The following is a 24,348-nucleotide window of genomic DNA, read 5'->3' as shown; positions in this document are numbered from 1 at the left end:
CCAGTTTGTTTCACATTATCTCTTTTTTGCCAATATTTGCCTACTACATTTGCCAATGTCCTGAAAGTTCCTGTTCTGTTTTCTTGACACCAAGTAGGATTCAATCCCCCTGACCTCTGCCTTTCATTTCCAGTGAGTTCCACAAAATTATCTTCTAGGCAGAACGTATAAGTGAGGGATCATAATAGTGAGGGATCTGTCTCTGGGAAAATTCCATTTGAGTGGAACATGAGATCTTAAAGGCATGAATTAGAAGTCAAGAAGAAAAAGAGATAGCTAAGATGCTTGGACTTAGCAGTAAAAGAAATTTGGTGGTGGGGATGGTGCAGCTATTGATGGTACGGATGGGCAAGTAAAAAATGAGACAGATGAAAAGGAACCAATAGCCAAGCAACTTGAAAAGATTGCCAGATGACTTCAATAATAGGTATATCTAATATTCTATTTAATTGTTTTTGCATTGCTGTGATGTCAGTCTCTCAGCAGAACATCAGGAATATCCCAGTTGATATCTAAATGACATATTTATTAAGTATATATTTGAGGGGATCATCTACAGTATGCCTAGCGGTGCTACTCATCATCAGTATCCTGATAAACTGAAACAAAGGGCACACTTGCCACACTGAGGATGGATCCCTAACCTAGACTAGAGGAGCTCAGGTAGTCTTGCTGGAATAGGAAACACCTGAAGGTACTTTTTTTTTTTGCATTTCTCTTTTTTTTTTACATCTTTATTGGAGTATAATTGCTTTACAATGGTGTGTTAATTTCTGCTTTATAACAAAGTGAATCCGTTGTACATATACATATGTTCCCATATCTCTTCCCTCTTGCATCTCCCTCCCTCCGACCCTCCCTATCACACCCCTCTAGGTGGTCACAAAGCACCGAGCTGATCTCCTTGTGCTATGCCGCTGCTTCCCACTAGCTATCTACCTTATGTTTGGTAGTGTATATATGTCCATGCCTCTCTCTCGCTTTGTCACAGCTCACCCTTCCCCGTCCCCATATTCTCAAGTCCGTTCTCCAGTAGGTCTGTGTCTTTATTCCTGTCTTACCCCTAGATTCTTCATGACATTTTTTTTTCTTAAATTCCATACATATGTGTTAGCATACGGTATTTGTCTTTCTCTTTCTGACTTACTTCACTCTGTATGACAGACTCTAGGTCTATCCACCTCATTACAAAGAGCTCAATTTCGTTTCTTTTTATGGCTGAGTAATATTCCATTGTATATATGTGCCACATCTTCTTTATCCATTCATCCGATGATGGACACTTAGGTTGTTTCCATGAGTTTGAATTAAATAGCCAGTGAAGAAGGGAAAGGGTATTCTCATCCAGACATGGAAGTAAGAGAAAGAATTCTAGGTGGTTCTGTAAAGCAGGAGGGTGGGTGTACTGAATCATTCATGACCCTGATTCTGTTAGTCAGCTCAGGCTCTTGGCTATGTCCTCCTGTGGCCTTTCCTCATGAACATGTGGCGGGAGAGGGAGAGAGGGAGAGACCTCTTTCTCCTCTTATAAGTCCCCAATCTTATCAGAGTAGGACCTCACTCTTATGACCTCATTTACCCTTAATTACTTCCTTGAAGGCCTATTTCCAAATATAATCACACTGTGGGTGAGGGCTTCAGCATTTGAATTTTGGGGGGACGTAGTTCAGTTCATAGCACCAATCGCGTTGGATTTGATATACTTGCCACGAATTTTGAACTTTAAGTAAGAGGGACTTATTTTAAGGGGAGTTAAATAATAATCATAATGATAAAAACAACATTATAGCAATGATTATAAAAAACTATAATAGCTATAGCTTATTGTGTTCTTCCAGTGTGGCAGACACTGTTTTAACTGGTTTACATGTATTAGTGTTTTTTTTGTTTGTTTGTTTTTTTGTGGTACGCGGGCCTCTCACTGTTGTGGCCTCTCCCATTGCGGAGCGCAGGCTCAGCGACCATGGCTCACGGGCCTAGCTGCTCTGCGGCATGTGGGATCTTCCCGGACCGGGGCACGAACCCGTGTCCCCTGCATCGGCAGGCGGAGTCTCAACCACTGTGCCACCAGGGAAGCCCAGCATGTATTAGTTTTTGTTTTGTGAATCCTCCTAATAACTTTTAAGGTAAATAATATTGTTTTTTTCCTTAAGATATAGTTTATGTACATAATTAAAAATAAAAACACAATCATGAGGTTAATTTGACATATAATGTGATACCATCTGTGAGAAATACAGAAAAGGATGATTAGCATACATTATTTACTTCCACAAAGGTTGCATTTCCTAGTGTTTCTGATATATTGGCTTAGTAAAATGTTTAAAACACTTTACAAATGTTTAAACATTAGATCTATTGAATTTAAAGAAATTATACATTAGATAATGTCATTTTTGTTACTAGATGAAGATAAAGAGTAACTAGTTTTCAAACTACCAAAAATACATAGAATTAGTTTATGTATTTTTCAAGATTAAGTATTGTGAAGAGGAAATAAACTGTTTACTTCAAAACTATTTAACCTTCTGTAGATGCTAGTATAGAGCACAAGCTGTAAAATGCAGTGGCTAATAGCCTAGACAGACCTGAGCTCAGAGTCATGGCTCTACACACTAAATGGTTCATCTTGGGCAAATCATAGCTCCTTTTAAATCCCTTTCCTCATCTGTAAAATGGGTCAGTAATAGTAGTACCTACTTCATACTTTTCTCTTGAGAATGATATAGATGAATATTTAGCATAGTGCATAGAAAATTAAAAACTATACTTTTTATTTTTTATTAGGATACTCAGCTTTTGCCAATATTAGGTACTTCTGTTATTATAAAGACAACAGCATGTAAACTTGCAGAAAAAAAACTGAGAAAGAAAATTGATTACAGTGGTTCTCTCCACAGAGTAAGTCCTGTAAGCAGAAAGATAAAAGGTAAAAGTGACCTACTTCAGGTGTTCCTTCTAACACACCCAACAGTATGGATGATGATTAAACTGGCATTCTTTAGACCTTTCTTTAAGGTAAATAATATTGTGATCCTGTTTTATAGGTGTTGAAACTGAGCCACAGAGCCTTCCCCAGAGCCTTGTCCAAGGACCAGGTTTGAATCTCAGAAAGGCTGTGCTGGTACTGTCATTTGTTTATTCGTTCAGAACACATTATCTCAAGCTCTGTAACACTGCCAAGTTACAGATGGGCCCTCCTGGAATTTAAGAACAAACAACGGGAGCAGAGATAGCAGAGAAGCAAGCAAGTGCATAGTGTAGTCATAATCTGTGATGATGAATACAAAACATGGAAAACTGATTTAAAAGAAGAGTGACCGGAAGCAGGGAGGCAAGTTACAAGACTATGGAAGAAATACAGGTGACAGACGAATGACCAGAATTTAGGCTCGAGCAGGAGCTAGTAGAGAAGGCGTGGCCAAGCAGAGAAGGCTTGATACAGATTTATTTAGAAATGAAGTCTGCTAATGTCATTAGGGTCTTCCTCTGTGGTCCTCTGAAATCTTGAGGGGCAAGACAGAACCGTGCCTGGTTCATATTTTTATTCAACTATGATATCAGCTGTGTCATGGGAGAAAGGTTTTACCTCTAGGCTAGCTCAGATGGATTATATTTTGATCAAGCCTTAACCACATCTCCTATTTTAATATTAAAAATATCATCCAAGTTTTATTGCTCTGTGTGCAGCTTCTCTTACTCAGTTTGTTTCATATTCTCTTCATTAGAGTATCCTATATCTGTAATAAGTAGTCAAATCTTTATATAAAGCAAGTAGGGGAGATCTGTGTTCTATTAAATTCATTCTTGGGTGTCTCATCTTCTTGTGAGCTCTCGGCGTGTCATGTTACAGATTTCCCCAAATATAGCCAGGCTTCACTCACATCTTGACTATAGTGGTATTTTTTGGGTCCTCACGCATGTCTGCCATCATTAGACCAATCATGTAAGTCCTACATTCAACTAGTGAAAATGGGAAAGCAAAATATTCTAAAACTAAAGGGGGCTCCACTCATCTCTTGTTTAATACACACAGAAGGCCAAGAGATATAACTGTATAACAGGGCATCCTCCTGGAGAACAAAGAGAAGAAATACAGTATGTCCTTGATTCTAAATAGCACATGTACTTCCCTGCAGTTTAATGCTTCTGAAATGGACATTGGACATGGATCTTACATTTGACTGCATCGCAGAATTAAAGAAACACATTTACCCCAATAGCTTTGACTTCAGACTCCCACTACTTAACTGATGAATCCCGAGTAACAGCTCCTCTATTTACAGTTAAAGCCTCCCTCATCAGAAGTGATGACCTGGTAACTGACTGTGTGTGCGTGTGTGTGTGTGTGTGTGTGTGTGTGTGTGTGAGAGAGAGAGAGAGAGAGAGAGAGAGAGAGCGAGAAAGAGAGAGAATGGTGTGGAGGATATAACAACTTTCTGGCCACCCTGTGCTGCTGGTGTCACCATTCAGTGGGATGCTTTTGGGAAGTGGAATTAGGTGTATGAGTCGATGGTCAGTTCAGCTGTGGTCCGTGTGGGGTGAGCTTTCTGTAGGGCAGCAGGAGGGAACTGGATGTGTAGGTCTGAAGCTCAGGAGATGAGCCGGGACAGAGATAGATTTGGGTGTTTTCAGCTGCATTTGGGTATTAAAGCTGCATTTTGGTTGAGGTGGATGAGGATACCCAGAGCAGTGTGAGGGGTGTTGAGGGACCCACGTTACAAAGGAGTGTTAGTGATTTTTCCCTTGCGACCATCCTCTTCGGAGCATGAACACGCAGAAGCTTGTGAGAAGTGAAGGAAGCAGAGTAGAACAACACAAAGTGGTAGGGTTGAATTTATAGTCTGAATTATCTACTGGGCGTCGATTGTGCTTGCCAGAGAGTTTGAAGATCCCTACTTTGCAAAGCTCGGTAGTAACTCTATTACCTGGAGTATTTGCCAGTACGTGGCTGATAGTAGTGCTTAATTATTAGCTGTTGGATAAATGTTAAAGGAGACAGAGCACCAGAAAAATTAATTGGCACCATTTTTATGTTGATGTTAAAAATCATTACAAAGCAGTAGATAGTAAATAATTAAATATAAATACAATTCCTGTTAGCCTTAGTCAATTAGACAGTGCTAAGGTGGGTTCTGTTCTTTAATCCGACTCATGCTGTATGTAAATAAATACGTAATCAGAATGTGAAAACATCGAAACATAAAATAGGTCCTAAAAGTTCAGTGGGAATGAAATTTGGAAAATTTTCTTTGCTTGTAATATTAAAAAAACTCAAACGAGGTATACTGCGTTGTTAATGTTATATGCTGATGCCTTTTTATTTATTTTCTATTTATTTATTTTTAAATTATTTATTTATTGGCTGTGCTGGGTCTTAGTTACCGCGTGCGGGATCTTTTAGTTGCAGCACGTGGGATCTAGTTCTCTGACCAGGGATCGAACCTTGGCCCCATGCATTGGGAGTGTGGAGTCTTAACAGCTGGACCACCAGGGAAGTCCCTGATGCCTTTTTAGATTCAGTGTTGTCTATGTATTACAAGTTCAAAAAAATGAAAGAAAAGTTGCCAAAGCACTATCTCTGTATCAGGACCATCATCTTAGCCTCAAATTGAATTCTAAACCAGTATCCTGCTCAAATGGCTCTTCTGCAAGGATATTGGCAATCAGACGGACCCTGTTTTGGCCTCTGCTTTCAGTTGGTAATACTTCCTCTGGGAAAGAGAAATAACTCATAGTATAATCTACGGGAAAGAGAAATAACTCATAGTATAATCTACTAAGGCCCACAGTTTCTTGAGCATTTCAGGCTGTCCTTTCCAAAGTATAAGGTCAGGGAATAAATCTTCACCACAGAATGTCATGAGTGACATCAGCCTGAGCCTTTGTGAAAAAGAACTTAGCATCACACAGATTTACAAAGGCAGACATAAAACCTAGAGACAGTCATATATCACAGTCATGTCAGAAAGGAAAAACTTAAAATACTCATTAAATAAAAGCATTTGCCTTGCAGTGACCTTAATATTAACCTCTTTTCTTCATGGGTAGATATTGCCAGCATGAATTGAAATCTTCGTGCAAAAAGAGTATATTTAAAATCTTCGAAGAATGCAGTGATTTGGAGACTTTGGGTCTATGGGCTTCTTATCCCCTTAATTTCTTGCTCAGAGAGTTTTGGGGTTCATTCATTTTCAATGTTAGTGAACATTTCCCAGTCTATGAGTTCCGGCCTAATTCCTTGATTGGGAATTTGCACATGTTCTTTGTAAAAAAAACACCCCCGTTAACCAGCCAGTTCTAACCTTGACTTAGTCTCGCCTGAAGGACTCTGGCTTCACTTAGTTCTAACTTTTCGATGAGTGAAAACAAATGAGAAAAGCTTGCAATACAACTTGCTTTGAATGGCCATATATTTTGAAAGTTGCTAAGGCTGGTATAAAGAAGATAGAAAGCTAAATCAGCCCAGCTCAGTGTGACACTTATGAAGAAAGACTACTTGTTCCAGAAATAAAGCTAAATTTACTTATGTCACAAAAGCCTACCTTGGGAGTGGAGTCATAAGGGCAAAACTATTTCAGAACAAGGATGGACTATTTCTAGTATCAAAGGAACTCTCTGATGTTTTCTTTAAGACTTAGTTCCTCTTATAATCTTATTCAAAATAAGGTTTCAGTTTATGACACATGTTTGAAATGTATTATATTTTTAGCTAAACTCTTCCATGAATTTAACTGGTATGTGAGTGCTTTAATAAAGTGAGAATAATTTCTTAAACCATTGGCTAGATTGCGTTTTGTTTTCATTTATAGTGGTTAACTTCATACATAATGATTTATCTGACCAACAATTTTCATTTAATTTCAATTTTTGTGAACATATATGTCAGACTGTGTACTGGAATGGCAAGAATTGGTTCATTCACAAAGAAAAGCATAGGTTTTATGTAAGACAGCTTCATAATGGATGAAAATATAACCTGGTGAAATTCTGCTATCTCCACATAGTATTAGAAAGCAAGCTATCCTTTTAATTATGTAACTTCCTGGATGCAACCTGGGATGTAAAATATTTGGAGCTTAAGAGAACACACAGGGGCTTCCCTGGTGGCTCAGTGGTTGAGAATCTGACTGCTAATGCGGGGGCACGGGTTCGAGCCCTGGTCTGGGAGGATCCCACATGCCGCGGAGCAACTAGGCCCGTGAGCCACAACTACTGAGCCTGCGCTTCGCAACAAGAGAGGCCGCGACAGTGAGAGGCCCGCGCACCGCAACGAAGAGTGGCCCCCGCTCGCCGCAACTAGAGAGAAAGCCCTCGCACAGAAACGAAGACCCAACACAGCCAAAAGTAAATAAATATTATTAAAAAACAACAACCAAACTCACTTAAAAAAAAAAAAAGAACACACAGCAGCTTGAGTCAGTATTGTCAAATGAATGTACAAATGAATAACAGTAAAACCACATAATGAAAAGTTTTTCCCCTCATTTAATTCTAATACGCTATTACACAAGTGTGTTATTGGGAGTCTTTTCACATGTAATTAAACTATTGAGAGACAAAAAAATCTGAGTAAACTGGAGGCCAGGGAAGGACAGATGAAAGAATGCTAAATTCCACAAGCATTTTATCAGTTTACCGCTATGCTCTCTAGTCTGATAAGAAGATGGGGGAAAAAATCTAGTGCTTAAAGGTCTGATGAAAGACTGCATATAACTGAATAAACATCTTATTAATTATGAAAGTAGCATTTTTATTTTCAAAGTGTACTTCAAGCTTTTAAAAATGCACCAGTAATTTCTAACACTTGGAAGACAGCCACAGGCAGCCTTTATGGCGGTTTCCGACATGACCTACATTATTAAGTGAAGCCACTCTTACTAACGGTGGATGGCATACCAGTTCACTCTATCTTTGCTAAATCTTTTCACAAAGTTATTTAAAGACATGTCTGTACCACCCCCAGAGTGCCAAACTGTTCCATGAATGACAATCCTTTGCCATTAGGAGAACGATCTTATATAATGTAGTTCATGTAGCAAGATAACTTGCAAAGTTAATCTTTGTAACTTTTGTATGTGACCTTTTCCTTATTCTGTTGTGGGTATTCCCATTGCCCTGAAGAGAAACTGCAGAGATGCAAAGAGGAGATTTATAGCAGGAATAATACTTTTGAAAATCCAGTCTTTTGAACTGTTAGAGATTTTATTGGGAAAAGAAACGGATCTTTTTTTTTTTTTTAAATTGAGGTATAGTTGCTTTACAATGTTGTGTTCGTTTCTGCTATACAACGAAGTGGATCAGCTATATGTATGTGTACATATATCCCCTCCCTCTTGGGCCTCCCTCCACCACCCCTCCACCCCACTCATCTAGGTCACCATAGGGCACTGAGCTGAGCTCCCTGTGCTATACAGCAGGTTCCCACTAGCTATATGTTTTACACGTGGTAGTGAAGTAAGTCAGAAAGAGAAAAACAAATATCATATATTAACGCATAGATGTGAGATCTAGCAAAATGGTACAGATGAACCTATTTGCAGGACAGGAATAGAGACGCAGACGTAGAGAATGGACGTGTGGACACGGTGAAGGGAAGCGGGGTGGGATCCACTGGGAGGTTGGGATTGACATATAAGAAAAGGATCTTTAAAATTAAAAATTTTAGAACAGAATTGATGTTCTCCAGCACGCTGAGATTCACTGAGCTCTATGTGAGCTGCCCTTGTAGACATCTCTTTATTAATGTCCCTGGGATCTCAGGAGAACCCTGACACTGAGAGTGAGTTTCTTGGCCCCCAGAAGGACAGCGACGGTCATGGAACAAAAAAGTATCTAACACTTGTTCTTGGAAAGGATTTGAAAGTAGAGAAACTTATTCCCTTTGACTATTAATACTAGCCTTTTCCTTAGCCTTCTAATTGGAGGGCAAAAAAATCGATTTCAAGAAGAGCTCTTACTTCCACTGATAAAGAGGATGTCTTAACGTAATAATAAGAACTTCCCATTTAGGAGAACAACTTTCCATTGTAAATGAATTGCCAGTCATACAATATGATGAAGTTATATTAGAATTGTAGGCTCATGAAGGATTTCAGAGTTCCACATGCTACCCACCTACTTCCACATGCTACCCAACACCAGAATCCTGGCAGTACCATACCTGGCAGTTGTCATCCACTCTCTCCTCGAATAGCTTCACCAGTGGAGAACTCCTCACACGTATGCCAGTGTTTTTCATTGTTGTCACCTCCACTTGCTTAAGAAGATTGTTGTTCTACTCAAGGTCCACTACCAGTTTCAAATCCTGCATATTTTCTGTATGGAATAAAATAGAATGCGTTATTGAACTGAAGGCCCTGTTGGTTATCCAGCCAGAGAAGGAAAATATATTTCTTAGATTTGGGGGGGGGGCATTTAGGTGGAATTCATTGCATTTTCGATATTCTACATTGTTAACTCCTAAAGAGCTATCTGAAAATGAAGCAAACATTTTTAGTGTCTTTTCAATTGATGTGGAAACTGAAGCAGAGAGGAGTTCCCTTTCTCACTTTCACACAATCGATGACACAGTTTGGAGAACATTTTCAGCGGAGTGGAGGTGAAGAATTGAGATGAAGAAAGTCTGTCTTTGAGCATCTGGTTTAGTAAGTCACAATGTGATTGCATTTTGAATATGTTTACTTGAAACATTAGAAGTGCCTCATAAGAAAGGCTCTTTGAATCAAAGAAATTGCTTCACCAGCAGAAATTTAAAAAAAAGAGTAGAGTGCCATGTAGTTGGAACGCTTTTGAAGGCAGGGCCCTTGTCCCCGTGGCCCAGAAGGTTTCTGAGGGTGTGATTGGCAAAGTCAACCCACAAACAGGAAAACTATAGGTTTAGAGCTGGATGAAGCCTTGCTGAACAGAGAGGATGAGGCGTGTTGGGCCTTTGGGTGTTTGGGAGAGGAGGGGAAAGCTTGGGTCCTCTTCCCCAGGGGTCCCGCTCTAGCATCTTGTGCAGGTGAGAGGGGAGGGCCTGGCTCATTGCCCCATCTCACTAGCAGATCTTATGGGAAAGGGAAGACCAATTTTGTCAGCCTCTGGGATCCCCAGATATGAGGAGAGAACAGCTTTATCCCTTCAACCGGCTCGTGTCAGATTCCCAGTCTTGGGAAGGTGTTCTGGGCACATGGCTGCTGAGGTCTCGGAAACAGTGCTGTGCACTGGAGAAGGAATGGTTGGATCTTGGTCATGGAGCTTTGGGGGAAGGAAAAGAAGGGTCTGAGGCTCAGAGAAGAAGATGTTGGTCTGGAGCTTGCCTATGATGCATTAAATCCTAGATAAACGTGAAATTAGAGGCAAAGGATGGTTTGAAATGCCAAGGCCAAAGAATCAGGCAGAGTGCAAATGGAAGTCAGGGTTAAGAGAACAGGGAGATGGCCAAACAGTCAAGTTCAAGAGGGAGAATAGGGAAAGGTGTCATGAAAAATCAGAACGTTGTTTCAGTTGATCCAGTGGCCATGAAAATTGTTCTTAAAGCAGTGGTTCTCAGCCAGGGCAGTCCTGCCCACGGGGATATTTGGCAATACTGGGAGACATCCTTGGTTGTCACAACTGAGGGTGGGGGGAGAGCAAATGGCATTAGTGGGTAGAGGCCAGGGATGCTGCATCTACCCTACAGTGCCCTGGATGGCTTCCCACAACCAAGAACTTTCCAATCCAAAGTGTCAGTAGTCCCGAGATGAGAGTCCCTGTCTTAAGGACTCAATATGCTGTCCTGTAGTTAGATTAAAGTGGAAGAATTTGCATTTCCCACACATCGTTTTCTTCAAGGCCTCTCGCTGATTTTTCCTTTCTAAACTGAACCTTGACCAATGGCTCATTTCCTCAGATGGGCCTGTGACGGCGAGGATGCGTTAGACATTATTCCAAGACGCTGATGCCAGTGTCACGCCAGCCAGAGATGATTTTGACTATCATGTCCATTCCAGGTGATGTTGGGAGTGCCTCAGTTTACTCTCTGGTTTATCTGTTTATGTCCAGCCTTTGTCCAGCCTTCATCAGCTGGCCACTGACTCTCCTCCTGGCCACCTTAATAACTCTTGGAGCTTTACTTTACCTGTTTCTGAGATGACTGTCTCCCTGACGGCATCAGTGCTGACAGTCATCTGGCTCCACTCCCATCAGAGGTGGGAATTGAGGTCCTTCTGCTGTGTACTTGCCCAAGGTCAGTTCATCTGTCCTGTGACATGCTTCTGTTACTTCAGGATAGCACCAGGGCACAGAGCTCCGAATTTGACGTTTCCTCTGTATCTTCCCTCTCCTCCCCATGTAAGAACTGCTTAGTAAGGTTTGTAGCTCATTTCGTCTTGCTGTAAACTCTCAAAACTTTATTTGCCTACCTTCTGATAAAATGTTTGTGTTTGGACCGTGCTGTGAAAATAGATCTATATTCTGAAAGGCTTATTGAAAAGCACTGTGGAAGATCAAAACTTCCTGTGGAGAGAAGACACTTCTATTTCCATGAGTAAGGGCGGAAGCATCATGCAGACTGGGGAGCAAAGGGGTCTGTGGCTGTTGACTTGCCGATGTGAACTTTGGGAAAGCCATGTCAGCTTTCCTCACCTCACCAGGGAGGGGCCTGTCAATCCATAGCTATCTCCTGTGTGTGCAGTCAAGAATCACTGAATTTTCTCGTCTTGTTCTTTTCTTGGAAGGAAGGAGGGGTCCAAAGCTGGGAAAAGGGCTCTTAGGCTGAGAAGGGGGTTTGGGGGAAGGTTAAGGTGGAAATAAAAGGTCCCAGGTTTGCCATCCAAACTAACCCACAGACAGATTCAGGGTAAGAAATCTATTTTTGTGTTTTGGACATTTTCCCCACTTAGAGTATGTGTGTTTGAGAGAGAGAGAGATAAAGTGGTAACTATGCAAAAAATTCTAATAATGCTAAGTACACAGGGAAAGAGCTTCTTTTTACATTTAGGTCAAAAAAACTAGGATATCAAAGGTCCCCAAAGACTAGGGCTGGGGGTGATGGAGGCCCCTGTTGGGATCCTGGGAAAAGAAGGATCTTGGTTATATCTGGACCCTTGCATGACTGTTTCCACATTTCCTTCCTTTCCCCAAGTTCGAGGAATTTCAACTGTGCTTTTTATTAATCTCAATAAACAGAAGCAGATTTTTTTTTTCTATCTGACAATGTAGGGGAAGTCAGTATTTACAAGCTTTACTCTGTATCTCTGCATGTACCTGTTTTGCCCATACAGGATGTTCCAACTTATGAATAGGCTCCAGAAGTTCATTTTATCAGGATTTCTCAACTGGACCAGCATGCTACTGGGCTTCCAGGGACCACTGAAGTCCCTCAGGGTCTGAGCAAACTTTTGCATGTATGTGCAGATCACATACTTTCTGGCCAGGAAGTCCACTGTTTGCAAGGGATTCTGAGAGGCTTTTTTTGCAAAGGCTTTGACTCCTTGATGTTAGAAACCCTCTTTGGTAATCAGTTGTTTGGAGCTTTTAATGCATAAATCAGAAATGGATTCTGCCTCAAGAAGCTTACAGCCTAGCAAGGTTGATAAGATGTGCATCGAAATAGCTGTAAAGGTTTGGCAGAATGTTCTGGACATTCTGAGAAAACGAGATGACTCTGGGCAGTGGGCATCGAAACAGCTTCATGGTTTTTCAGAGTGAATCAGGGTTGTCCAGAAGAACAAACAAACCACTGACTTTAAGGGAGTTAAGGGACCCATTTCTATGTGAGACATTTGCAAGTTAGTTGTTTGTAAGCCTTTGTCTTAAAGATATGAAGATAGCCACATTATATTTATGGTTACAGATACCATTTCTTCATCAACTATGAAAAACTGTAGGAAAAAAACGAAACAAAATAGAGCTCTACCGATTTTATTTCACTGTTCCCTCCATTAGCCCGCATCTGCTTCATTTGATAAGGACACATTAAAAAGCAGACTTTGTACTTCACTTCTTAGCACTGTGACTGGTAAATGCTCTCATAAAGTCATATTTAGACAACGAGAGGTGCGGGTTTTGTCACAGCGCACCTGGAAATCGGAACTGGAAGCGGAACGTTACCCGCTTCTCCTCCCCCCACCAATCCTTTATTCCTGCGTGAGTCTAGCCTGAAGTGACATTCTCTGACCACTAGGTGGCACTCCTGCATAGGAGCGCCGAGCCCCGATTTACCAAGGGCGGGGCGAGGCTCGACGGATCTCCCAGAGCCTCTGGAAGGGATGGCTGTGCCTGATACAGGCGCCGACGGAGGGGGCAGAGGGTCAGAGCTGCGCAGAAGAGACTTTCAAGAAATGAAACCGACGATGTTTGAGGTGACAAAAAGCAGGAACTGCCTGTCAGCTTGTCACATTTACATTGAAAAAAATGTGAGTTGCCTCAGGCATGACTGTCTCTGGGCCACAGGTGCGGGAGACAAATTAACAGGCGCAAAACGGAACTCTTAACTCCCCTAACGCTGGCTCTTCTTCTACGTTTCTGTTTCTCTTAGCGCGACCTGCTGTTTCCAGGCTCCCAGGCCAAGTGGTTTCTGAAGTACGTCTTTGATTCTTCAGCCCTCCTTTCCCCTATTCCATCCTCGAGTCCTGCTGTGTGCTTCTTTGGACTATCTTCTGGGTCTTCTGTGTCCCCTTCCTTTTCCCTGCATCACCTCATATCATTTAAAGGGTAATTACATAAATAAAAATTAATTCAATTGCCTCTTACTTGCTCCAACTCTATTCTCACTTTCAGTGAAGACATATTACTGCTAGAGCTTGTAAAGTATAGTTTAATCACACTCATTTATTTACTCATTGATTCACTTTATTCCCTCTTTGAACAAATACTTCCTGAGTTTTTTCTCCGATGTCGTTCTAGACTAGGAGGGATCCCTCCGCGATCCGTGAACGTGGGTTCCTACCCACAAGAGGTTCCTTATGCCAGCATGTGAGAGGTTCCTTGAGCACAGGCTCAAGAAGGGACAAGCCTGTGGGATCTCTGAGGACAGGGAGAAGCACTGACTTACCATGTGGTGAACTGGCTCCAAACGAATGAAATTTTGGTAATTGGTCTTTCTATATTTGTTATTTTCCTTCTATGTTTGTGATCTATACAACTTGATTTTCTGTAACGTAATAGAAGTGCAATAAATATTTGTTGAATGAATTAATAAAAAGACATGACTCCAGACTCCTCCGTAATTTTCACCACCATAATCCCAAATATTCGATAAGATGCAAACCTTGCAAAGCAATAATCTTTCAATGTTTGTTGAAATTTCCTTAGATCTGTTTGTTCCCAAGAAAAAAATGATTCAGAGTAATTTAACAAAGACCTATGTATCCTGCTTTTTCTAATCATACCATTTTATCATATTTGCTTCAAATCTATTTAAACAATTCAGTTTACACTTTAATCAAATTTTATGTGTAAAGAAAGACTAAAATTGTTAAAAGAAATACTTGATGTGAAAAACAGTGCCACTTTCCTTCTCATAGTTTTTTGCTCTTTGGGGGCAGCCATTTTCAAATATTTTACTATTTACTTATTTGGCTTGTAATGCTACTTACTGATTTCTTAGTTTTGACTCCCCATGGCTGTTTTTCAACCTTTGAGCCCATCCATACAATATTTGGGACATACTTACATAAAAAAATTATTAGCTATTTATCTGAAATTCAAATTTAACGGGGTGTCCTGTATTTTTATTCACTAAACCTTGCAACCCTGACCTTCTAACCATACACAAGAACACTGCCTGCCCCGAGCTGTTTTTTTCCCCCTTGGGGTATAGTTGCTTTACAATGTTGTGTTGGTTTCTACACAACTGGTACAATGCAGTGAATCAGCTATATGCATACATATATCCCCTCCCTCCCTCCACCCACCCCACCCATCTAGGTCATCACAGAGCACTGAGCTGGGCTCCCTGTGCTATACAGCAGGTTCCCACTAGCTATATGTTTTACACATGGCAGTGCACATACATCAATCCCAATCTCCCAATTCATCACCACCCCCTGTCCACAGGTCCATTCCCTACGTCTGTGTCTCTATTCCTATCCTGAAAATAGGTTAATCTGTACCATTTTTATAGACTCCACATACATGCGTTAATATACAATATTTGTTTTTCTATTTCTGACTTACTTCACTCTGTATGATAGACTCTAGGTCAATCCACGATTCTACAAATGACCGAATTTTGTTCCTTTTGATGGCTGAGTAATATTCCATTGTATATATGTGCCACATCTTCTTTATCCATTCTTCCATCAGTGGACATTTAGGTTGCTTCCATGTCCTGGCTATTGTAAATAGCACTGCAATGAACATTATGGTACATGACTCTTTTTGAACTATGGTTTTCTTTGGGAATATGCCTAGTAGTTGGATTGCTGGGTCATTTGGTTTTTAGTTTTTTAAGGAACCTCCATACTGTTCTCCATAGTGGCTGTATCAATTTACATTCCCACCAACAGTGCAAGAGGGTTCCCTTTTCTCCACACTCTCTCCAGCATTTATTGTTTGTAGATTTTTTGATGATGGCCATTCTGACTGGTGTGAGGTGTTACCTCATTGTAGTTTTGATCTGCGTTTCTCTAATAATTAATGATGTTGAGCATCTTTTCATGTGCCTTTTGGTCATCTGTATGTCTTCTTTGGAGAAAAGTCTATTTAGGTCTTCTGCCCATTTTGGATTGGGTTGTTTGTATTTTTGATATTGAGCTGCCTGAGCTGTTTGTATATTTTGGAGATTAATCCCTTGTCAGTTGCTTTGTTTGCAAATATTTTCTCCCATTCTGAGGGTTGTCTTTTTGCCTCGCTTATGGTTTTCTTTGCTGTGCAAAAGCTTTTAAGTTTAATTAGATTCTGTTTGTTTATTTATTTATTTTTATTTTCATTACTTTAGGAGGTGGGTCAAAAAAAGATCTTGCTGTGATTTATATCAAAGAGTGTTCTGCCTATGTTTTCCTCCAAGAGTTTTATAGTGTCTGGTCTTACATTTAGGTCTTTAATCCATTTTGAGTTTATTTTTGTGTATGGTGTTTGGGAGTGTTCTAACTTCATTCTTTTACATGTAGCTGTCCAGTTTTCCCAGCACCACTTATTGAAGAGGCTGTCTTTTCTCCATTGTATATACTTGCCTCCTTTATTAAACATAAGGTGACCATATGCACGTGGGTTTATCTCTGGGCTTTCTCTCCTGTTCCATTGATATATATTTCTGTTTTTGTGCCAGTACCATACTGTCCTGATTATTGTAGCTTTGTAGTATAGTCTGAAGTCAGGGAGCCTGATTCCTCCATCTCCGTTTTTCTTTCTCAAGATTGCTTTGGCTATTTGGGGTCTTTTCTGTTTCCATATGAATTGTAAAATTTTTTGTTCTAGTTCTGTGAAAAATGCCATTGGTAATTTGATAGGGATTGAATTGAATCTGTAGTCTGCTTTGGGTAGTATAGGCATTTTCACAATGTTGATTCTTCCAATCCAAGAACATGGTATACCTCTCCATCTGTTTGTGTCGTCTTTGATTTCTTTCATCAGGGTCTTATAGTTTTCTGCATACAGGTCTTTTGCCTCCTTAGGTAGGTTTATTCCTAGGTATTTTATTTTTTTTGTTGCAATGGTAAATGGGATTGTTTCCTTAATCTCTCGTTCTGATCTTTCGTTGTTAGTGTATAGGAATGCAAGACATTTCTGTTCATTAGTTTTGTATCCTACAACTTTACCAAATTCATTGATTAGCTCTAGTAGTTTTCTGGTAGCATATTTAGGATTATCTATATTTAGTATCATGTCATCTGCAAACAGTGACAGTTTTACTTCTTCTTTTCCAGTTTGGATTCCTTTTATTTCTTTTTCTTCTCTGTTTGCCATGGCTAGGACTTCCAAAACTATGTTGAATAATAGTGGCAAGAGTGAACATCCTTGTCTTGTTCCTGATCTTTGAGGAAATGCTTTTAGTTTTTCACCATTGAGAATGATGTTTGCTGTGGGTTTGTCATATATGGCCTTTTTTAAGTTGAGGTAGGTTCCCTCTGTGCCCACTTTCTGGAGAGTTTTTGTCACAAATTGGTGTTGAATTTTGTCAAAAGCTTTTTCTGCATGTATTGAGATGATCATATGGTTTTTCTCCTTCCGTTTGTTAATATGGTGTATCACATTGATTAATTTGCCTATATTGAAAAATCCTTGCAGCCGTGGGATAAATCCTACTTGATCATGGTGTATGATCCTTTTAATGTGTTTTTGGATTCTGTTTGCTAGTATTTTGCTGAGGATTTTTGCTTTTATGTTCATCAGTGATATCAGTCTGTAATTTTCTTTTTTTATGATATCTTTGTCTGTTGTTGTTTTTTTAATATAAATTTATTGATTTATTTGTTTTTGTTTTTGGCTGTGTTTGGTCTTTGTTTCTGTGTGCAGGCTTTCTTTAGTTGCGGTGAGCGGGGAACACTCTTCGCTGCAGTACACAGGCCCCTCCCTGTCGTGGCCTCTCCTGCTGGGGAGCGCGGGCTCTAGACGCACAGGCTTCAGTAGTTGTGGCATGCGGGATCAATATTTGTGGCACACGGCATCAGCTGCTCTGCGGCATGTGGGATCCTCCCGGACCAGGGATCGAACCCACGTCCCCCGCACTGGCAGGCAGATTCTTAACCACTGCGCCACCAGGGAAGCCCTCTTTGTCTGGTTTTGGTATCAGGGCAATGGTGGCCTAGTAGAATGAACTTGGAATCCTTTGTCTGCAACTTTTTGGAAGAGTTTGAGAAGGATGGGTGTTAGCTCTTCTCTAAATGTTTGATAGAATTTGCCTGTGAAGTCATCTGGTCCTGGACTTTTGTTTTTGGAAGATATATATATATATATATATATTTAACACCTTTATTGGAGTATAATTGCTTTACAATGTTATATTAGTTTCTGCTCTATAACAAAGTGAATCAGCTATACATACACATATATCCCCATATCTCCTCTGTCTTGCGTTTCCCTCTGACCCTCCCTATCTTACCCCTCTAGGTGGTCACAAAGCACCTAGCTGATCTCCCTGTGCTATGCGGCTGCTTCCCACTAGTTAGGTATTTTACATTTGGTAATGTATATATGTCCATGCCACTCTCTCACTTCATTCCCAATTACCCTTCCCATTCCCTCTGTGTCCTCAAGTCCATTCTCTAGGTCTGTGTCTTTATTCCTGTCCCGCCCCCAGGTTCTTCAGAACCACTTTTTTTTTTTTTTTTAGATTCCATATATATGTGTTAGCATATGGTGTTTGTTTTTCTCTTTCTGACTTACTTCACTCTGTATGACAGACTCTAGGTCCATCCACCTCATTACAAATAACTCAGTTTTGTTTCTTTTTATGTCTGAGCAATATTCCATTGTATATATGTGCCACATCTTCTTTATCCATTCATCTGTTGATGGACACTTAGGTTGCTTCCATATCCTGGCTATTGTAAACAGAGCTGCAATGAACATTGTGCTACATGACACTTTTTGTTTTTTTATTCCATCCTTTTTTTTTTTAAAACATCTTTATTGGAGTATAATTGATTTACACTGGTGTGTTAGTTTCTGCTTTATAACAAAGTGAATCAGCTATACATAAGCATATATCTCCACATCTCCTCCCTCTTGCGTCTCCCTCCCACCCTCCCTATCCCACACCTCTAGGTGGTCACAAAGAACCTACCTGACCTCCCTGTGCTATGCGGCTGCTTCCCATGAGCTATCTATTTTACATTTGGTAGTATATATAACTCCATGCCACTCTCTCACTTCGTCCCAGCTTACCCTTCCCTCTCACCATGTTCTCAAGTCCATTCTCTACGTCTTTATTCCTGGCCTGCCCCTAGGTTCTTTAGAGCATTTTTTATTTTTTTAAGATTCCATATATATGTGTTAGCATACGGTATTTGTTTTTCTCTTTCTGACTTACTTCACTCTGTATGACAGACTCTAGGTCCATCCACCTCACTACAAATAATTCATTTTCATTTCTGTTTATGGCTGAGGAACATTCCATTGTATATATGTGCCACATTTTCTTTATCCATTCATCTGTCGTTGGACACTTAGGTTGCTTCCATGTCCTGGCTATTGTAAATAGAGCTGCAATGAACATTGTGGTACATGACACTTTGAATTATGGTTTTCTCAGGGTATATGCCTAGTAGTGGGATTGCTGGGCCGTATGGTAGTTCTATTTTTAGTTTTTTAAGGAACCTCCATACTGTTCTCCATAGTGGCTGTATCAATTTACATTCCCACCAACAGTGCAAGAGGGTTCCCTTTTCTCCACACACTCTCCAGCATTTATTGTTTGTAGATTTTTTGATAATTGTCATTCTGACTGGTATCAGGTGATACCTCATTGTGGTTTTGATTTACATATCTCTAATGATTAGTGATGTTGAGCATCCTTTCATGTGTTTTTGGCAATCTGTATATCTTCTTTGGAAAAATGCCTATATAGGTCTTCTGCCCGTTTTTGGATTGGGTTGTTTGCTTTTTTGATATTGAGCTGCATGAGCTGCTTGTAAATTTTGGAGATTAATCCTTTGTCAGTTGCTTCATTTGCAAAAATTTTCTCCCATTCTGAGGGTTGTCTTTTCGTCTTACTTATGGTTTCCTTTGCTATGCAAAAGCTTTTAAGTTTCATGAGGTCTCATTTGTTTATTTTTGTTTTTATTTCTATTTCTCTAGGAGGTGGGTCAAAAAGGATCTTGCTGTTTTTTATGTCATAGAGTGTTCTGCGTCTGTTTTCCTGTAAGATTTTTTTAGTGTCTGGCCTTACGTTTAGGTCTTTAGTCCATTTTGAGTTTATTTTTGTTTATGGTGTTACGGAGTGTTCTAATTTCATTCTTTTACAAGTAGCTGTCCAGTTTTCCCAGCACCACTTATTGAAGAGGCTGTCTTTTCTCCATTGTATAGTCTTGCCTCCTTTGTCATGGATTAGGTGACCATAGGTGGATGGGTTTCTCTCTGGGCTTTCTATGCTGTTCCATTGATCTATATTTCTGTTTTTGTCCCAGAAGCATACTGTCTTGATTACTGTAGCTTTGTAGTATAGTCTGAAGTCAGGAAGCCTGATTCCTCCAGCTCCATTTTGCTATAAACTTCCCTTTTAGAACCACTTTTGCTGCATCCCATTGGATTTGGCTCATCCTGTTTTCATTGTCATTTGTTTGTAGGTATTTTTTGATTTCCTCAGTGATCTCCTGATTATTTAGTAGTGTAATGTTTAGCCTCCATGTGTTTGTATTTTTTACATATTTTTTCCTGTAATTGATATCTAGTCTCATAGCATTGTGGTTGGAAAAGATACTTGATATGCTTTCAATTTTCGTAAATTTACCGAGGCTTGATTTGTGACCCAAGATATGATCTATCCTGGAAAATGTTCCATGAGCACTTGAGAAGAAACTGCATTCTGTTGTTTTTGGATGGAATGTCATATAAATATCAGTTAAGTCCATCTTTTTTAATGTGTCATTTAAAGCTTGTGTTTCCTTATTTATTTTCATTTTGGATGATCTGTCCATTGGTGAAAGTGGGGTGTTAGTGTCCCCTACTATGATTGTTACTGTCAATTTCCCCTTTTATGGTTGTTAGCATTTGCCTTATGTATTGTGGTGCTCCTGTGTTGGGTGCATAAATATTTACAGTTGTTATATCTTCTTTTTGGTTTGATCCCTTGATCATTATGTAGTGTCCTTCTTTGTCTCTTGTAATAGTCTTTATTTTAAAGTCATTTTGTCTGATATAAGTATTGCTACTGCAGCTTTGTTTTGATTTCCATTTGCATGGAATATCTTTTTCCATCCCCTCACTTTCAGTCTGTATGTGTCCCTAGGTCTGAAGTGGGTTTCTTGTAGACAGCATATATATGGGTCTTGTTTTTGTATCCATTCAGCCAGTCTGTGTCTTTTGGTGGGAGCATTTAATCCATTTACATTTAAGGTAATTATCGATATGTATGTTCCTATTACCATTTTCTTAATTGTTTTTGGTTTGTTATTGTAGGTCTTTTCCTTCTCTTGTGTTTCCTGCCTAGAGAAGTTCCTTTAGTATTTGTTGTAGAGCTGGTTTGGTGGTGCTGAATTCTCTTAGCTTTTGCTTGTCTGTAAAGGTTTTAATTTCTCTGTCGAATCTGAATGAGATCCTTGCTGGGTAGATAATATTGGTTGTAAGTTTTTCCCTTTCATCACTTTAATTATGTCCTGCCACTCCCTTCTGGCCTGCAGAGTTTCTGCTGAAAGATCAGCTGTTCACCTAATGGGGATTCCCTTGTATGTTATGTTTTGCTTTTCTTCTGCTGCTTTTAATATTTTTGTTTGAATTTAATTTTTGTTAGTTTGATAAATATGTGTCTCAGTGTGTTTCTATTTGGGTTTTTCCTTTGTGGGACTCTCTGTGCTTCCTGGACTTGGGTGGCTATTTCCTTTCCCATGCTAGGGAAGTTTTTGACTATAATCTTTTCAAATATTGTCTCAGACCCTTTCTGTTTCTCTTCTTCTTCTGGGACGCCTATAATTTGAATGTTGGTGCGTTTAATGTTGTCCCAGAGGTCTCTGAGACTGTCCTCATTTCTTTTCATTCTTTTTTCTTTACTCTGCTCCTCAGCAGTTATTTCCACCATTCTATCTTCCAGGTCACTTATTCATTCTTCTGTCTCAGTTATCCTGTTATTGATTCCTTCTAGTGTATTTTTCATTTCAGTTATTGTGTTGTTCATCACTGTTTTTTGTTCTTTAGTTTTTCTAGATCCTTGTTAAATATTTCTTGTATTTTCTCGATTCATGCTTCCAGTCTATATCTGATATTCTGGATTATGTTTACTATCATTACTCTGAATCGTTTTTCAGGTTGGTTGCCTATTTCCTCTTCATTTATTTGGTTTTGTAGGTTTTTACCTTGCTCCTTTGTCTGTAACATATTTTTTTGTTGTCTCATTTTCTTTGATGGTTGGGGCTGTGTTCCTGTCTTGCTGGTTTTTTGGCCTGAGGCATCCAGCAGTGGAGTTTGATAGCAGTTGGGTGGAGCTGGGTCTTGGTTCTGAGATGAAGACCTCTTGGAGACAACACACCAATTAATATTCCCTGGGACCTGAAGTTCTCTGTTGGTCCAGCAGCTTGGACTCAGCACTCCCACCACAGAAACTCAGGCCCGACCCCTGGTCTGGGAACCAAAACCCTGCAAGCCGCACAGCACAGCAAACAAAACAAACAAACCAAAAAACCAAGAAAACAACAAACAGAAAGGAGCAGAGGGTTTTCCTGGTGGCGCAGTGGTTGAGAGTCCGCCTGCCAATGCAGGGGACATGGGTTCGTGCCCCGGTCCGGGAAGATCCCACATGCCGTGGAGCGGCTGGGCCCGTGAGCCATGGCCGCTGAGCCTGCGCGTCCGGAGCCTGTGCTCCGCAACGGGAGAGGCCACAACAGTGAGAGGCCCGCATACCGCAAAAAAAAAAAAAAAGAAAGAAAAGAGCAGAACAATAACAAAGAATAGAAAATAAAATAAAATTTAAAAAATTTATATACATTAGAAAGAATAACAATAAAAATGAATGAACAAGAAGAGAACAAAAGAGAACCACAACAGCAAAACTAAATAAAAAGTAAAAATTAAAATGAAAACAATGAAAAAGAACAACAGAAATTCCCTGGTGCCTCCTCTGTCAATGTCCTTGCCTCCATGGTGAGCTATGGCCTACTTCCACCTCCCCAGTAGCCCTCTAAAACCTCTGCATAGGTCTCTGGACCAGCTGTGTCAGCTCCACTTCTGCGTGTGTTCTGCTCACCAGTGTCTGTTCCTGGAGCTGGTCCAGAGCACACGTACTTGTGTAGGCCAGCGCCTGCAGGGGCCAACACAGCTGGAGGAGTCCTTGGAGGGGGCGGTGCTTGGCCTGCATGGATCCACGTGGCCAGAGGAGACCCTGTTAGGGGCACCACCCAGGGTGTCAGGACCTACAGGTAGGCTTTGGAGGAGGCGGGGCTCTGGCCCAGAGACCCAAGTGGCCAGAAGAGGCCCTGGTGGGGAGGTGGCTCAGGACCAGGATCTGCGCAGCTGGAGGGGGCCCTGGTGGGTGGGGCTTCAGGCCCAGGACCCCAGCAGGCTCACCGGGGCCCAAGTTCGTGGGGGAGATGTTGGTTGCGTTCCCCTCCAATTCCCCAATTCCCTGAAGGTCCCTCTCTGTCCCTGCTGACCCCCTTGCTGAGAGTGGACCCCTCTGAGCACAGGAACCTCTCCCCTCCCCCAGCCCCTCCTCAGGGGCACTGGTCCTCTCCTGCCTCCTTTCTTCTTCCCTCCCTCCTTCCCTCCCACATCGTACCTGGTCACGTGGGGGTTCTTCCCATCCTCTTAGGTATCCAAGGACCCCCTCCAGTGCCTAGCAGGTGCCCCAGCTGCAAGGAGTTGCGCACTCCGCATCCTCCTACTCCCCCTAAGCTTTAACTTTAGTTACATCTTAATTTTTGCTTGATCACTTTTTAATGTTTAATGTTCTGAGGAGTGTGCAAATACTAATCAAAGCTGAGCTAGAGAGCATTTAAAATATCGTTCATTTTCTTTCCCATTTGTTGTTTGCTTCCTTGGATTGAAAATCGGTTTTACGTTTGCTTAATTTTCTTTGTATCTACCACTAATTTACCCTCAAACGTTACCAGTTGTGTAATTATTGTCTCAATATGTTCAGTTAAGTTTAATTCTAGAAGAAGTTTCTCGTGGAGACTTCTGTTCTGCACTAGTCTCAGGAGATTGTTCTCTGGACCTGCTGCATGGCTGAAATATTGGAGAAACTTCATCCTGGGGACCCCTGCCTCTGCTTTCCTGTGAGGGATCTTCTGGTTTGGGGGTCTCTTGTCTTTATTTTTGTGTACTACCTCATTTCGGTGGGATTTCCATGAGAAAGCTTGCCTGGAAGGTGAGTGGATTGAAAATTTACACATGTGGAAATGAGTGTATTCTACATTCACACCTGGTTATCCTTTTGGCCAAGAATAGTATCATATGTCGGGGATTATTTTGAAAGCACTGTGATAGTACTTTCTAGCAATGTTGATGTTGAGAGCTAAATGCTATCTTGAAATTGGATTCTTTCTGTCCCAGATATTGTGAAATTTTTACAATGGTGTGTGTGTTCCTATGTGGGTCTATGTTCAGTTGTTTTGGATTCTTGGTGGGTATCTCAGCCTCCAGACAAATTTAGGAAAAAAAAAGTTCACACCTGATCAACGAGTAAATAACATTCAGAACCAATTTCCATGAGGAATGTCAACTTTTCTGCTCTTGTCTTAAAATGATCAAATTACATATTTTTTCTTATTATTTAACACCATGCAGAAGACT

Source organism: Stenella coeruleoalba (assembly GCF_951394435.1).
Source record: "Stenella coeruleoalba genome assembly, chromosome: 12".
NCBI classification, from domain to species: domain Eukaryota; kingdom Metazoa; phylum Chordata; class Mammalia; order Artiodactyla; family Delphinidae; genus Stenella; species Stenella coeruleoalba.
Note: the sequence above shows the minus strand (reverse complement) of the source record.